Source organism: Bos javanicus, chromosome 12, assembly GCF_032452875.1.
Source record: "Bos javanicus breed banteng chromosome 12, ARS-OSU_banteng_1.0, whole genome shotgun sequence".
In the NCBI taxonomy this organism is placed as follows: domain Eukaryota; kingdom Metazoa; phylum Chordata; class Mammalia; order Artiodactyla; family Bovidae; genus Bos; species Bos javanicus.
This window is the reverse complement of record NC_083879.1, coordinates 26,482,529-26,498,430: the sequence shown is the minus strand read 5'-3', so window position 1 is coordinate 26,498,430 and position 15,902 is coordinate 26,482,529.

The window sequence follows — 15,902 nt, the reverse complement described above, 5'->3', positions numbered from 1 at the left end:
GAAACTACCTAAAAATTGAGCTTCTATTAATAAAAAGAGAGACTGACATAATACTAGAACATAAACTCTTTGAGAACTGAGATTGTGCATTTTTACATTTGTAAATGCTTTGTGTTTCTTCTGTTATTTTAATGACCTTTTGTATACTTAAGAAAAGAACTTGGGTGCATTCTATCTCATCTTCCATTTTCGTCAAGGCAAGTATCAGATAAGGGATAATGGGACTCTATCAGGAGAAAGGAACTCAGATCATGAAGTTCAACACTTCACAGCCTGTCTTGGCCCTGCACTCAAATGTTCTAGAACTAAAGATGAGGTTTTCTGACTATTTTTAACTCCTAGAACTGGAGAGCAGGAACTTCAAGGAAACAAAAAAAAAAAAAGAAAAGAAGAGGCTTTCTTTTAACTTCCTACAAGGTTTATAATAGGAATGTAATGGATATTTTCAGAAAACAGAATAGAAGAATCTTACTGAAAAAAATCATGACAGGTAATTTCATAAAAATTTTGCTCCTAAACCCATGCTCTTACTATATATACTTACATGTCAGGCTATTCTGAGGACCTGCTATTCATTTTTCAAATAATTCAAATAGCAATGTGTTACCATAGGTAATTTACATAAAATTATTTTTAGAAATCATGATCAATTGCAATCTGTCACCTGATTATCTATGGTTTAACTCCTCTGGAAGCAATTAAGTCTGTCTGGACTCTAGCTATGATGATCTCTAATTCTGTAGAGCTCTTACTTGTTTTTGTTCATTTACTTGTTCATTTAGAATGACCTTCTGTGTCTTTTCATCTGTGAGCATTTTCTAAGGTTAAATGGTTTGGATTCAAAAACTCACAGATACATAGTGCTTGAATGTCTATCAAACATGTAAGAGGAAGGGAGGATATAAGTTGATGTAAGAAACATTAACAAGAAGTGTTCTCAGTTTACCAAGGTTGCTTTCTTTGACTTTTACTTTCATATCTCATGATTCAAAACCTTGGGGAGCTGTCCCTGGAATACTTTTTTCTCTTAATCATAGAGAGCTAGACCCAACACATCAGACAGTATTAGATGTTTTAAAAAATAAAACAATAAGTAGTCTCAGAAAAGTAGCAGCATCACATATTTGAAGAGATATATATATATATATATATATATATATATATATTCTTTTTTTCTATTCTAAGACCATAAGACTATTAAACTGATTTTTAAAAATCACATAATCTTTTAATGTTATACTGGTCTGAGATCAGTATGTGTTTTTTATATAAAATTTGAGACAAAGTCAAAGAGATCACAGTCATATTTTTTATTAGAAGGAAAAAGTTCTAGATACTATATAGTTTCTCTTCTTTGCCAGTTGTTATTTCTTAAGCATACTAATTTTCAAGCCACAACATGAACAAAAGGACTCATGTAATCATGTCACTAGGTATTGAACATTCAGCTGTTCATTTGCTCATTTCACGTTTCACTAGGGCCTACCAGAGCCATCAGTGAAAGGGGAAGTGGCTCACAGGCAAGTGAGGACACGAACAACCATCACGTAGGTTCTGAGGGCTGCAGTGGAAGAGGGTACTGAAGAAACTAATGAACTCTTGCTATTAATACGCTCTAGTCATTGTGGGAGATGCACCTCACAAAATTAACTCACTTAAAGGCAATGGCACCCCACTCCAGTACTCTCGCCTGGAAAATCCCATGGACGGAGGAGCCTGGTGGGCTGCAGTCCATGGGGTCGCTAAGAGTTGGACACGACTGAGCGACTTTACTTTGACTTTTCACTTTCATGCATTGGAGAAGGAAATGGCAACCCACTCCAGTATTCTTGCCTGGAGAATCCCAGGGATGGGGGAGCCTGGTGGGCTGCTGTCTACGGGGTCGCACAGGGTCAGACATGACTGAAGCGACTTAGCAGCAGTAGCAGTATCCCTTATAGAAACTCCCTGAAAAAACATTATTAATCCCCAAATAAACTAACATTCAGAGGGCTGAAGTGATTTTCCTAAAGTCAGAAAACCAATATGTAATGGAGCCATGAATCAAAATTAGGTCTGTCTCACATTACAATTGTACTCTGTCCACTAAACTTCTGTAGTCTCCCTGAGCTTTGCAAGGTGCCATGGGTGCCAAGACTTTAACCCTATCTGGGAAGACAGCAACTTTTTTTTTTAATATAAATTTATTTTTAATTGGAAGCTAATTACTTTACAATATCGTGTTGGTTTTGCCATACATCAACATGAATCTGTTATGGGTTCCCCATCCTGAATCCCCCTCCCACCTCCCTCCTGGTACCATCCTTCTGGGTCATTCCAGTGCACCAGCCCCAAGCATCCTGCACTAAGAAAGGACAGCTGGAGTCAAGTCTTGTGGAACAAGCATTGGTCCTATAGGCAGATAGGCAGATACAGTTGGGAAAGGCTTTCCAGACAACGGAAAGACCATGTGAAAGACACAGAGGCTTGTCAGAAACATCAAGATTAGGAACTCCAAGTTTAGCAAAAGAAAGCCATTGTAGACACTAGAGACAGGCTGCCTGGATTCAAATCCCAGCTGCTGTACTTCTTAGATGTATAAATCAGTAAGAGAAGACTTTAACTTCTCTTTCCTTACCTATAAAGTATGGATAATAATAGGACCTACCTAATATAGTTCTTGAGGATTAACCAACATAATATAAGTAAATTATTTTACATAGTGGCTGGGACCCATGAATATTATGCATTATTGTTTTGAAATATTAATAGCTGGGATATAACGTTCAAGGGAAACAGGACACAAGTCTGGGTTGAAAGGTCAGGGCTTGATCATAAAATGCCTCTTATTTTACATAATTAGGAACATCACTGAGGGATTTCAAGTGTGTTTATGTGTATATGTGTTTTTTATAAAATTAATTTCAGTTCATTTAAAAATATCTTTGTGATGTCAGTGCGAAGAATAGATCAGAAGTGAGATGTGAGTCAAGGAGACTGACTCTGATTACTGCAATAATCAAGGGAAGGTACCATAAGGATTTGAACTTGAACTTAAGTAAGTAGTGATAAGAGAAAGGATAGGCCTAAAAAATACTCAGGAATTAGTATTTGTAGGACCTGCTAAACAGTTAGATGGCAGAGGTAAACTGGAGGAGTTGGAGGTGCCAACTGCAGAAATAAGGAATATAGGAGGAGGAGTATTCTTTGAAAAAGATGCTTATATAGTAAAGTCAAGTCTTGCGAAAACAGTAAAAGAAATTAACTCATTCAGGCACAAAATACAGGAACTATTCTGCTTGAAAGAGTGACCCTGAAACTCTTGCTTGAAGTTTAAAGTTAAAAATAGGAAATTTATTGTTACCAACAAAGTTATTCATAGGAAAAAAAAACCACAACATTTTACAGGATAAAACTAATAACTAGTTTAACTTCATTCATGTTCAACTTTTATATACTATCCCCAACACACACAAACACAATACTTTCAGATTAGGTATAATTTCACAAAAAGAGAGAACACACAAAAAGTTTAGATTACATTTATGATTTTATTAGTAATGAAGGCAAAATTGGTTGGCCACATCAAGCAGAAGCAGATGCTGCTTTCCCAGCACAGACTTCTTTGGTTCCCAAAGTCCCCAAGTGGGCACGTAAATGCAGGTGACGCAGTCAGAACAGAACAGTGCCAATGTATTTACTCTGGGCTTACCTGTCCAAGAAGAACTTGTACCAACATTTTACATGCTTCTATTTACAGGAACATATAAAAGAATAGCTGTCCAGATTTGTTACCCTGACTCAGGATTAACAAAGCAATTCTCTTGGAGAAAGCCCATTTTGCCATAATTCTAAGTTATTTTCAGTGTTGAATAAGCACTAACTACCTGCAATCAAGTGGGCTGTAATACAGTTAGGGAATTTGATTGCATGTATTTATTTCTAAAACAAATCCTTTAATTTTGACACATTAAATCAAAATGCTAGTTGACATGAACAAAGTCAAGTTTTTGGTGGGTATTAATATGTTTTGATATCTGGAACATTTACTGATTTCTCAATGTCCTATGTACTAACTTTTTTTTGAACTACTGATTATCCTCTGGAAAAAAAATTTCCAAAGATAAAACAGTCAGAATAAACAGAATATATTGATTTGAAAACTATTCATCAAGATGTTAACATAGATGAAATTTAATACTTCCTTCTAGATATGAACATTTATCTAGTTCATAATTTCAATGAAAGGGTACATCTAAAGAAACTGTTTCATTCTTCAACCACTAAGACTACACAAAGCAGTTTGAGCACCAGGGATAGAAATCTTCCCTGATAATAATGAATGCCATAATACAGACGAGTAAATGCTAGGTTTACATGACTAAGTATAAGTGCAGGCACAAGGGAAGCATTCTATAAATGTTTTGTTGTTGTTGTTCTTGCTATTATTCTTGCTATATGCGAAGCTGATGCAGTAAAAATAGTTATATTTCTCCTCAGTCACAGAAATCCATAATATGTGGAAAATTGATGACCCTAATTAAATATCTCTTGTTTTATATGCATTAATTTAAAATCTAGCACAACAGTGAACCACCATTTCTCAATACGAGCAAAATACAAGAAAGAAAAACAATAAAATCATGAATTAAAGTTCTTTAACCAAATTAAACTTCACTGTAAAAGTTAAAAAGAAAAAAAATACAAAATTTTAAAGAAAAATTATCTTTGCAAATATAGTCATAGGATTCTTGTGCATTATCATTTTTCATAGAAATTTTAACCAGTATATTTTTACTACGTGCTTTGAAGAATAAAACAATTAGTGAACTGTTGATGACCACCTGTAATATATTATTTCATATTACGTGCATTTCCAAATAAGCTGAAAAAAAGCACATTAAAATCTCTAGGAAGTCAAAATGTATTTAGTAATTTATAGAAATAGCCAAAAAGTGTTACTCCAAAAGTTTACAAAAAGTAGACTCCAAAAATGTCTAGTCCAAGAATGACTGCAAATTCATGCATTAAAATTTTCTAATATTTCAATTTTTAAAGTACAATTCTGAAAATGTCAGCTAATTTGGAAAAAAGCCATTCATATGTGAATAGATATATTTGAACTAATATATAATCTTCATTAGAAACTAGGTAATCTGGGTTCTGCATAATTTTGGATATGGACATTTATTTGTTTATATACAAACAACAAATATAAACGTATTTTGATGTCACCAATACCCAATATATTTTCAGTGGATGGATCAACCTCTGTGTTACATATATGGTTATTAGACCAACTTACATTTTAACAGGCATCTAAGTGTGATGATGGACCCAGATTACCTAGGTTTTTTTGTTCACTAGTGTTGCCTGACTCAACTGTTTGCCCACCTCTGGATTGCTTTCTGCCTCTATTCTTGAGGATTCACGGTTGCCTCACCTTTCCTTTTCAAGTTTGCCCCCACTGTGGCTTTTGATTCCTGACCATTTAATTCTGACTATTTACTAGCTTTTGGCATTGAACTTCCTTCTCCTCAAACAAAACCAGTTTCCTGCTGAATATACACTCATGACTCACTACTGCCTGTATTCCCAGAACTGAGAAAGTAGTCCTCATTTCAGATGTCTGTCAGAATTCATGCTATTGTTTTCACTGTAATACTCTGTACTTTTCAAAGCAGGATCACAATTTATATCATTTGTGAGACTACAATAATCTCATTATATAAGAAGCATTGTTCATTCCCATTTCATTGGTAAGGAAACTGAGACTCAAAGAGGTTGAAGAGTTTACTAAACAGTGACAATTCAATAATTGAACACTAGTTTTAAGGAACTTAACCTCCTCAAAATTCATGTTTTAAATAATTTAAGAATACTTTAGAGGAATGATTTTACTCAGATTTTAAAAGCCTACTCTTATTTCTTCAATAGTTGAGCCAATTAAATCTTGAATATATTCACATTGTTGAATATATTGAATTATTAAAATTTCTATTTTTAATTTCTTTCCTCATCCTTTTATTTATCCAAACATTTATTAAGTACTTACCATGTATCAGTCAATGATCACAAAATATTGCTGAAGGTTTTATTTGTAAGAATGATATAGTCCTTGTCTTCAAGTAGCTGCTGATCTAGTGAGGGAAAAAAAAAAAAACATAATGAATGGCTGCACCACCATTTTTTTGTGCATAAAAGTAATTATAATGTAAAAGCACACTTTCTGAAATCATATTATTTATATAAATTTTACTAATTTATTGCCAGTGTCCATTGTAGAATATGAATAACATAAAGACAGGGACTTTGTCTTACTCATTGCTCTATTTTCTGTGGCTTTGAACTATCTACACCTTGTACAACATACTCAACAGTTACATGCAGTAAGGAAGATTATGTTTAGTTTCTTCTAGGCTTTAAAAAAATTATACTGTGTGTTTAGTGAATGAAGACAATCTATTAGATACATAAATTCAATGTATTTCTCCCAAACTTCTGGCTAATTTAAACTTTTTGAGAAAAGTTTTCTACCTTATCAAACAGACATCTATGTCTGTTATCCATCAGATATACCATCTATTAAGTATAGAATTTCTTTTAGTTATTTAACAATAAATATGCACTGTTAGAAGTAGATAATGTCTCTCTTAAGTTGTCCTGTTTCATAGTTCCATTATTTCAGACTTTTTAGTATGCTTTCTGAAGTATCTAATGAATATTAGAGTTGCTACTTGTTTATGTAATAATATTGGAGGAATAAGTTCTTATTAATTTATTAGTCTACATGAAATTTCATTTTCAGTTAATGCTTATTGAATAGTACATGGTCACAAAGCTCAAAGGATTGATGTTTCAGTTACACTATTTCATGTTTATAGTTGCTAAGTTCTAAGTTTCACTGCACCTCTTGGTCTAAACTGGGTCGTATATGATTATATTTCCTTTGGCATTTTGCTTATTTAAAAATCAAATAGATTATATTTTACAGTTCTAGAGTGCTGAGACCATATCTCTCTGGTTTGCTTTCAAAACAATTAACAGTATTGTTTACATGTGAGAAGTTAATATATGTTTTACAGTGATTCAATATAAGACATTTTCAGTTTAGACATTAGTAAAGGTATCAAGGCAATGTAAAAGACATTATGAATTCTATAAACATTCCAGGTTAGGACAATCCAAAGAACTAGCAAATAGGAAAAGAAAGTAGAGATACAAAAATATCCAATGTCAACTCACATTTTAATAACTGGAAGCTATGTGGGTAACCTTAGGAATTGCTGAGAAGTTTGTGGCATATGAATGACGTCATTAGTGTTGTGGGTTCCTGCCAATCTATGTCAAAATTAAACACACATAACTAAGAAATAATTTGAAAAAATTAATTACATGAAATCCCATTGTCTCTTCAAAAAAGAAAGTCAGGGAAAATATCTTTGTCTTGGTATTAATTCAAAATACTAAACTTTATTTACAAAGAAAGCAATAACCAAACATTGAGTGAAAATGAGAAGTAGAGAATCAGATACTGAAACAACAGGACAAAATTTGGGTTTAAACCTTCAGATATATTTTGGTAGACATTTTACTTGTGTGGGTTAGTAAATCACGAAGGATCACCTTATTATTATTTGCTTATTCTTTTGGCTATTTTATCTTTGCAAAGTCTCAGAGAAAAATCCCCACTTCATAATATGCCTTCTATCTCCATGGCTAGTGAAAAAACAAAGAAAAGATATATTGCTAATTAGGTGTTAAGTACTTAAAAGAGATACAACGTTTAAGTATGAAAGGGGAATTGTCAGAATTCTTATAAATACAGAATGTGTATAGCTATTTAACAAAACTAAAAAAGAAAATGCTGTTCTATTAGCTCTCTGAAGAAGGGAAAATCAGGTCAATGAATAAAGATAAAATAAGCGGATATTAGTGTACTCCATTACATAATTTGAAAATTCAAGATTCTGCTGTCTTTTTGTGTTGTGTATAGTTGCAATTTCTACCATCTATTGAGTACCTATTATAGGCATTGTTCTAAATGTTATATATCTTTAATCTATTTAAATACTCCAAGCATGTAATACATGCTTGGAGTATTTAAAAACTCCATATATGTGAGGTAGTTATATTTTACAGGTGCAGAATGAGGTTCAAGGTCAATTTGTTTGCACATGAACCCAATCTATCTGATTTCAAAACCCTTCCTTTAGCCACTCTACTTCAAAGGACTACTTGGGATTAGGATGCAAATGGTAAAACAAAAAATATTGAAATGTTTATAAAATAAGATGTCTTATTTTATAAGGTAACCATGTGAGTTTTCTGTTATGCATATGAAAGAAAATACCATGGTGTTAATTATGGGGGCGAATCATGTAGCCATCATCTTTCTATGCTTCACTGAATGCAAACAGCCCCGAAACATGCTCTGTCTTTGGCCACTGCAAAAGAAATCACGTTGAGTTTGTTTTAACGGAAACAAAGAAACCCATGACAAAGCTGTGGCCAACATAGAACATTCCATCTACTTCTCACAGACTTAGATTAGCCAAACAGAAATAAAGTTTGATATACACATTTATAGTGCTTTAACAGATACCCAAACATACTGAATGTGATGAAGCATCTTGACTCTTAAGATATCTGTTAACCTTAAGATTATCTGTGCTATTTAAGATTCATTTTCACATTAACAACAAAGAGGCTGTATATAACAAATTCCCCAAAATGTGTAAGATTCAACTCCCAGGGAAAAGCTACAGTCCTGGTAATCTGTTCCACTTTTCCTCTCCATTTCTTTTCTCATCCTGATTCTTGTGTTTGTTAAGAGAGATATACTATAGCTACAGAATATCGAAACATAAACCTCAGATTGTCTCCATGTACTATCTGTTAACTGATTAATGAGGTGGTTATTTCAAGACATTCTTCCACTGGTTAATCTGTGGCTGCTGGCATCATTAGAGGAAGGTTCTAATCTAAAGTTTTATGCACCAGGATCAGGCTCAGATTGAATCTATGCGCTGCTTCTCAATTGGGCTAAAGTTGGTAAAGATCCCTCTCTTATTGTGCAGAGATCCTATTAATGAGGTAACTATTCTAAAGAACGCCTGGATACTTCCTCATAGCATGCTTTCCCTCTTTCTAGGCAGAGTATGTGCTTTTTTTTTAAAAAAATTATGATTATATAGACATACAATGATAATAATACTTTCAACAGGGACTAGGCGATTAATGGTTAGTTAGACATACAACAAAATCTTTGCCAGAAAAGCATAATAAGGAGTGATATATCAATGGAACCATGCAATTAAATTTTGGTTAAACTTAATGAACATAATTAAAAACAATTTATTTATTCCAAGTAATTTTTGTCTAGAATTAAAGTGATTCCCAGGAAACAAAAAGGCTAATAGAGTTTTCTGAACCTTTATAGGCACAAAGACAATACAATCAGATTGACTCTAAAGATCATCTCTTGGGACTAGCATGCTGGTCCAGCGGTTAAGAATCTGCCTTCCAGTGTACGGGATATGGGTTTAATCCCTGGTCTGAGAACTAAGATTCCACATGCTCTGGGGAAACTAAGCCCATGTGACAACTAAGCCAAGACATGGAGACTACTGAGCCTGTGCCCTTTAGAGCCTGCGTGCCACAACTAGAGAGCTTTGTGCACACCACAACAAATAGCCCAGGCAGCAAATAAACTAAAACAAAAACAAACAAATAAAAGGTCATCCCTTGGTGGGGTGCTTTCACCAAAACATGTAAAACCATGATGACTTTGTTGTTTTTTCCATGAACTTGCCCAGTCTCCTTATCTTGCGTCTGGTAAATTTGGTATAAATAAAACAAAGACCTCATTCTAGGTCCCAATGTGGCCTTGAGGAATACTGAATACACCTGAGGAACTGGCCAGCCATAAGTGGGATGGAATCCTAATTTTGTCACTTCCTAAACTATGATTTGCACAACTGATACCTCCTCTTCACACTAGTTTCCTCATTTGAAAAATGCAGACAATAAAACCTTACTTAAAGAACTGAAGTCAGAGTTAGAAATAATACATGTAAAAATGCATGGTAGATAGGAGATGAACAGGATATGACAGCTTTAATTATTAAAAATAATCAACTATGAACCTTACTCTTTAACATACTTGTCTTTCTATAACACATGCATACCAAACACAACAATGATGACAATGCACTGGGTGCCACTGTGTAAAAACCAAAGAGAAACTTACTGGTCATGTTGTTAGTATGGAAATAACTATTCATGTACATTTAAAAAATTTTCAGTGAAGACTGTTTAGGTGACTACATATATTGTTATGTGAATGCCTCACTCTTGGCAAATGCGTCTGAGAGGATGCAAACTATTAATTTATTTAAGCAAAAATGTGCCAACCTATGCTACCTGGGGGAAAAAAGGCAGAATCTTTTTTTTTTCTAATGCTGGGAATGGTAGAAAGTTTCAGATCATTTTTCTCTAGGTTGCATTCTGAATGTATTCACAAATATGGCATTTCAGCTGGTAAGAATTTCAGTAGGGGGGATGAGGAGGACAGTGCTATGGACAGAAGGACAAATACGAGTAAAACACTGAAATATAAAAGCACAATGTATTAACTGGGGATAAAGTAGTTCGGGGTTGGCTAAAACATTTTTCCCCAACCCAGGGACTTGAGAATTATTGAAAATGATCCACAAATATTTACATAGTAGGCATTGTTTGTGGACAGAATAAGTATCAAACATATTTATGTTGTATGTAGGTATACTAGTTTCCTAGGGTTGCTGTGGCAAAACATCATAAAATACGTGGCTTAAAATAATTGAAATGTATTCCCTCCCGGTTTTGGAGTTTAGAAGTAGCAAGGTATCAGAAGGGTCATGCTTTTTCTGAAGGCTCTAAGGATGAATCTTTCCTAGTTATAATGAGGTTATAACTCCAGTATAACTTCCTCTGAACTTGATTACATTTGTAATGGCCTTATTTCCAAACAAGGTCACATTCCCAGATACTGAGGGTAGGACTTAAACATATCTTTTTGAGAGACACAATGCAACCCACAATTGTGTTTCAATTATATGTAGATGTTATGATTTTTTAAATGTAAACATTTTTAAATAGCATATTAAATTGTTAATACTTTTACCATACTTTTCTCAATCAATGGATATTAGAAGGATAAGTCTCAGGCAGGAGTTTGCTGCTGCTGCTGCTGCTAAGTTGCTTCAGTCATGTCTGACTCTGTGCGACCCCAGAGACGGCAGCCCACCAGGCTCCCCGTCCCTGGGATTCCCCAGGCAAGAACACTCAAGTGGGTTGCCATTTCCTTCTCCAATGCATGAAAGTGAAAAGTGAAAGTGAAGTTGCTCAGTCGTGTCCGACTCTTAGCGACCCCATGGACTGCATCCTATCAGGCTCCTCAGCCCATGGGATTTTCCAGGCAAGAGTACTGGAGTGGATTGCCATTGCTTTCTCGGAGGCAGGAGTTTAGGAGTCTGTAAATTTAATGATGAAAAGAGTTGCACACATGCAAAGAGGTTGGGAGCCACTGTTATAGGGTTCCTGTCAGGAACAGAATGAGGTAAAATAAGAAAGTAAGCTAAAGTCAAGTATGAAGGGTCTCTGGTACCAAGATAAGGACTCTGGATTTAATTTGTTACAAGGCAAAGAGGATTACATGATTTTTTGAGTTTGTTTTTTTTTTCTTCTATATGTATGCATGTAGAAGATAATATGATAAAAACACTTACAATTCTGAACCACATCAATCTGTCCATCAAGGTAGAGCTCTAGGAAAATTACCTATGTATATGATGCACTGAACAAGAGTGAGTGTATGGACACAAGGGGACCAGGTATGAAGTGAGCAGGATCTCACTCGAATGAAGAATGAAATGCATGCTAGACAAACTGCCAAGGAAGAATGCATAGAGGTATGGCTAATCTGATGTTGAGTACGTATGTGTGTGTGTGCATCTATATGTAGATTTATGTGGATGTATAAGCGTGTATATGAACCTTAGGGTGTTTGCATGTCTAGTTCTTTTGAAATTCAAGAGTATTTATTATTTCTGTTTGATATTTTTAATGTGTTGACTTGCTGATTAACTTTCCATGCATAAACACAGTATTTCTCTAAATGGGAAATTTGAAAATATGCATCTCAACTAGTGTACTTTCTTGCACACAGTAGGTGCTCAGATATTTGTTGGCTGGTAAGCATCATTTTCAGATCAGATCAGATCAGATCAGTCGCTCAGTCGTGTCCGACTCTTTGCAACCCCATGAATCGCAGCACGCCAGGCCTCCCTGTTTATCACCAATTTCCGGAGTTCACTCAGACTCATGTCCATTGAGTCAGTGATGCCATCCAGCCATCTCATCCTCTGTCATCCTCTTCTCCTCCTGCCCCCAATCCCTCCCAGCATCAGAGTCTTTTCCAATGAGTCAACTCTTAACACGAGGTGGCCAAAGTACTGGAGTTTCAGCTTTAGCATCATTCCTTCCAAAGAAATCCCAGGGCTGATCCCCTTCAGAATGGACTGGTTGGATCTCCTTGCAGTCCAAGGGACTCTCAGGAGTCTTCTCCAACACCACAGTTCAAAAGCATCAATTCTTCGGCTCTCAGCCTTCTTCACAGTCCAACTCTCATATCCATACATGACCACAGGAAAAACCATAGCCTTGACTAGATGGATCTTTGTTGGCAAAGTAATGTCTCCTTTTGCATATGCTATCTAGGTTGGTCATAACTTTCCTTCCAAGGAGTAAGCGTCTTTTAATTTCATGGCTGCAGTCACCATCTGCATCATTTTAGTCACCCCCAAACTAGATCAGACTTATTAATACATATTGAATTTCTATGTGTCTGTTTTCTGTTTAGGATTAAAAGTAATGGAGTGAAAGGTAGAACTAATAATAGAAGTTTAAGTTTGGTGAAGAAACTGTAAATAGGAATCCAGCTAGTCTAAACAGATTCAGGTCCCCAAGGCAGGACAAATTATATCCATTGATCGTGAAAGATCTCAAAACTAGATCACTTAGCAACTCTCAAACATCTTTGAGGAGTTGTAGAAAATGAGATTTGCCAGAGGATTAAAGCACCAAAGGGAGGAGGAGGAGATAAATTCTTGAAAATCCATAGCAAGTAGTTTAATACTACCTGTAGGTGAGATTATGGAATGACTCATTCATTAGAAAGAGAGCAATAAGTCCCATTATCAAATCAAAAACATTTTCTTATTTGTGAAACAGATGTTGGAAAAATTGATAATAATTCTATAATTGTAGATAATAAATCTATGTATTTTCACTTTAATTTTGCTCAGAGAAACAGAGTGTATCCAGACTTCAACTAACTAGTTGTCAAGGTCCCTTACGATATTCTGTTGGACAAGTTAGAGAAATATGGCCTGTTTTTCAGCACAGGATGGTAACTATTTAATAATTGAAGGATTATGCCAAACAGGTGTTTATATACAACTTAAATCAGTGTTTTTAAAGCTTTTTGACAATGACTTGCAGTATGAAATAGATTTTTCATATTATCCAGTAAGCATACATATATGTAGTATGTGCACATGCATAATTTAAAAAATGGATGCACTGTCATGTTTTTCAGTCTATATTTTTCTATTATATTTCATTAAGAAAACTGCTGGTTATAACCTAATAAATCTGTTTCATGACTCACTACTGGCTTGGGAGGCACAGTTTGAAAAATGTGACTTCAATCAGAATGTTTCTAGGAACTACAGAGCTGTTTTTATCCCGTTTGATAAAATATTTGGATGAAGACATAGAAGGACTGTTCTCAGATTTGCAGATAATAAGATAATAAAAAGAAGATAATTTTTTTGCATGATATAATCAGGATTAAGAAATTCCTAGCATATTAAATTTAAATAGAAAATTAAATAGAGAATTTAAATAAAATAAAATTAAATCTAAAATAGATATGTACAGTTCTGCACTTGCTATCTCCAAATCTACTTGCAAAGCTCCTACTGGATATGTGCTGCTGCCTAGAAGCAGAATGGCTAGAAACAAAACAAAGCAAAACAACAACAAAACAGAACTCTGCTGTTTCAGTTCACAGTAATTTTCAGATAAGAAGGGATTGGAACCAAAACTGTTTGAGAACCTACTACACATAAAGTATGAATCACTGTGCATTACATGAACCACTGGTGTTATATTTCTGGAAAACCCAGAACCAAACCAAACCAAAGCAAACTAATTCAACTTTGGGATACATTAACAGAAAATCTGTTTCTAAAGATGGAGGTTCAGGGTAAGAGTTTCCCTCTGTTTTATACTGTCTACATTCAACTAGGATTTGGAGTACTTTGTTCAGATAAAACTTAGAGGAAAGCAAAGAAATTTGCTTTTTAAAGGACAGCTGAAGGGAATGGGAACATTTAGCCTAGCCAACTGCTGTTTTCTTTTTTTCTGGTCACATACAAGGTGCAGGAGACACACAAATAATTACAGTGTAGTCTTTTCCCACAGCCAGAGAAAGGAAACATTATTTATTGACACTTGCTACTAAGTTAAATACCTTAAATGTATTAGCTCCTTTCATCCTTTAATCCTATCAATCTCTACTTTGGGTTGGGTAAAACAGGGCTTTGAAGAGAAGTCATTTGCCCAAGATCACATGGATAAGTGGGTAGCAAAACTGGAATCCAAACCCAGGTTCCACTGAGTCTGGAGCCTATGTTCGTAACCACTACATAGTATTGCCTCTTGAAACTCAGAGCTTCATGGGCTTATCTTTGAAGGACTGTCCTTTGGAAGTATGGGTATGCATCTATTAAAGCATGAATGCATACACAATTGACATTTACTACATAAAATATTTTTAATCTGGAGACTTAAAAATGAACATTATAGGTAATCTCTTTTATATTTCAAAATACTGTTAATGCAAATGCTAAGTTATTTATGTCTTTGTTAGAAAGAGGCTTTGTTGACTATAAGGAAACAGACCTGCTTGAATTTTCAAAACTTTATGTTTCAGAGGGCAGTACTGAAACTATAGTACATGTAACTGCAATTATAAAGACTTGCATGTGGTTATAATTGTTCTTACAAGTGTTTATAGGTAATTCAACACAGATTGTTCCTGTATACCAAGTGTACAAGGACATATTTACTATATGCTGGCTGCTGAGTTGAAATTATTTCATTGAATTCTCACTCCCTGTGGGATAGATAATCTCACCCCTATTGGTGAATAGAAGATTGAGTTCAATAACTTGAGGAGACTGCACAGGTGGTTAGTTGTGAGTGTGGTTCAAAGGCCTGTGTACTTTCCACCACACCACACCGACTTCAAGGAGCTGCCAGGGAACTGGTGAACACTTTTTAAAGTCTAAAAGTAGCAAGAAGTAGAACCTGCTGTCATATTGAACAGCAGGGTAAAAAGAAGCTAGTATGATGACCTTTCAATCTGGATTTACAGATATAAGATAGATATATCATTTTAAACTTGCACATGAAAAAAGTGCTTGCAAAAGTAGATGTTATTCACTTGGGATATATAAAAGGAAATAGGTGGATATACGTCACAGGATTTTTCTATGGCAGCATATCTAAGTCACACTATTAAGATCTAGAGGTTGCTTTCAATGTTTCTAACATTTTATAATTCACTTGCTATTTAATTTATATGGACATACCAATCACCATTTCTTTCAGAAATTTTTGCTGAATTATTTTAATAATTCAATTACTTCAGGAAAAGTTTAAACAGAAGCACACAATCAAGGACTAATCCAAGCACCGGTCTTGAGGAATTTTGGTATACATGACTTATGGCACTTCAGAATTTTAATGCATCCCAATAACCCAGGAGTTAACTTGACTAGCCAATCCAATTAAACATGAGCACTAACAAA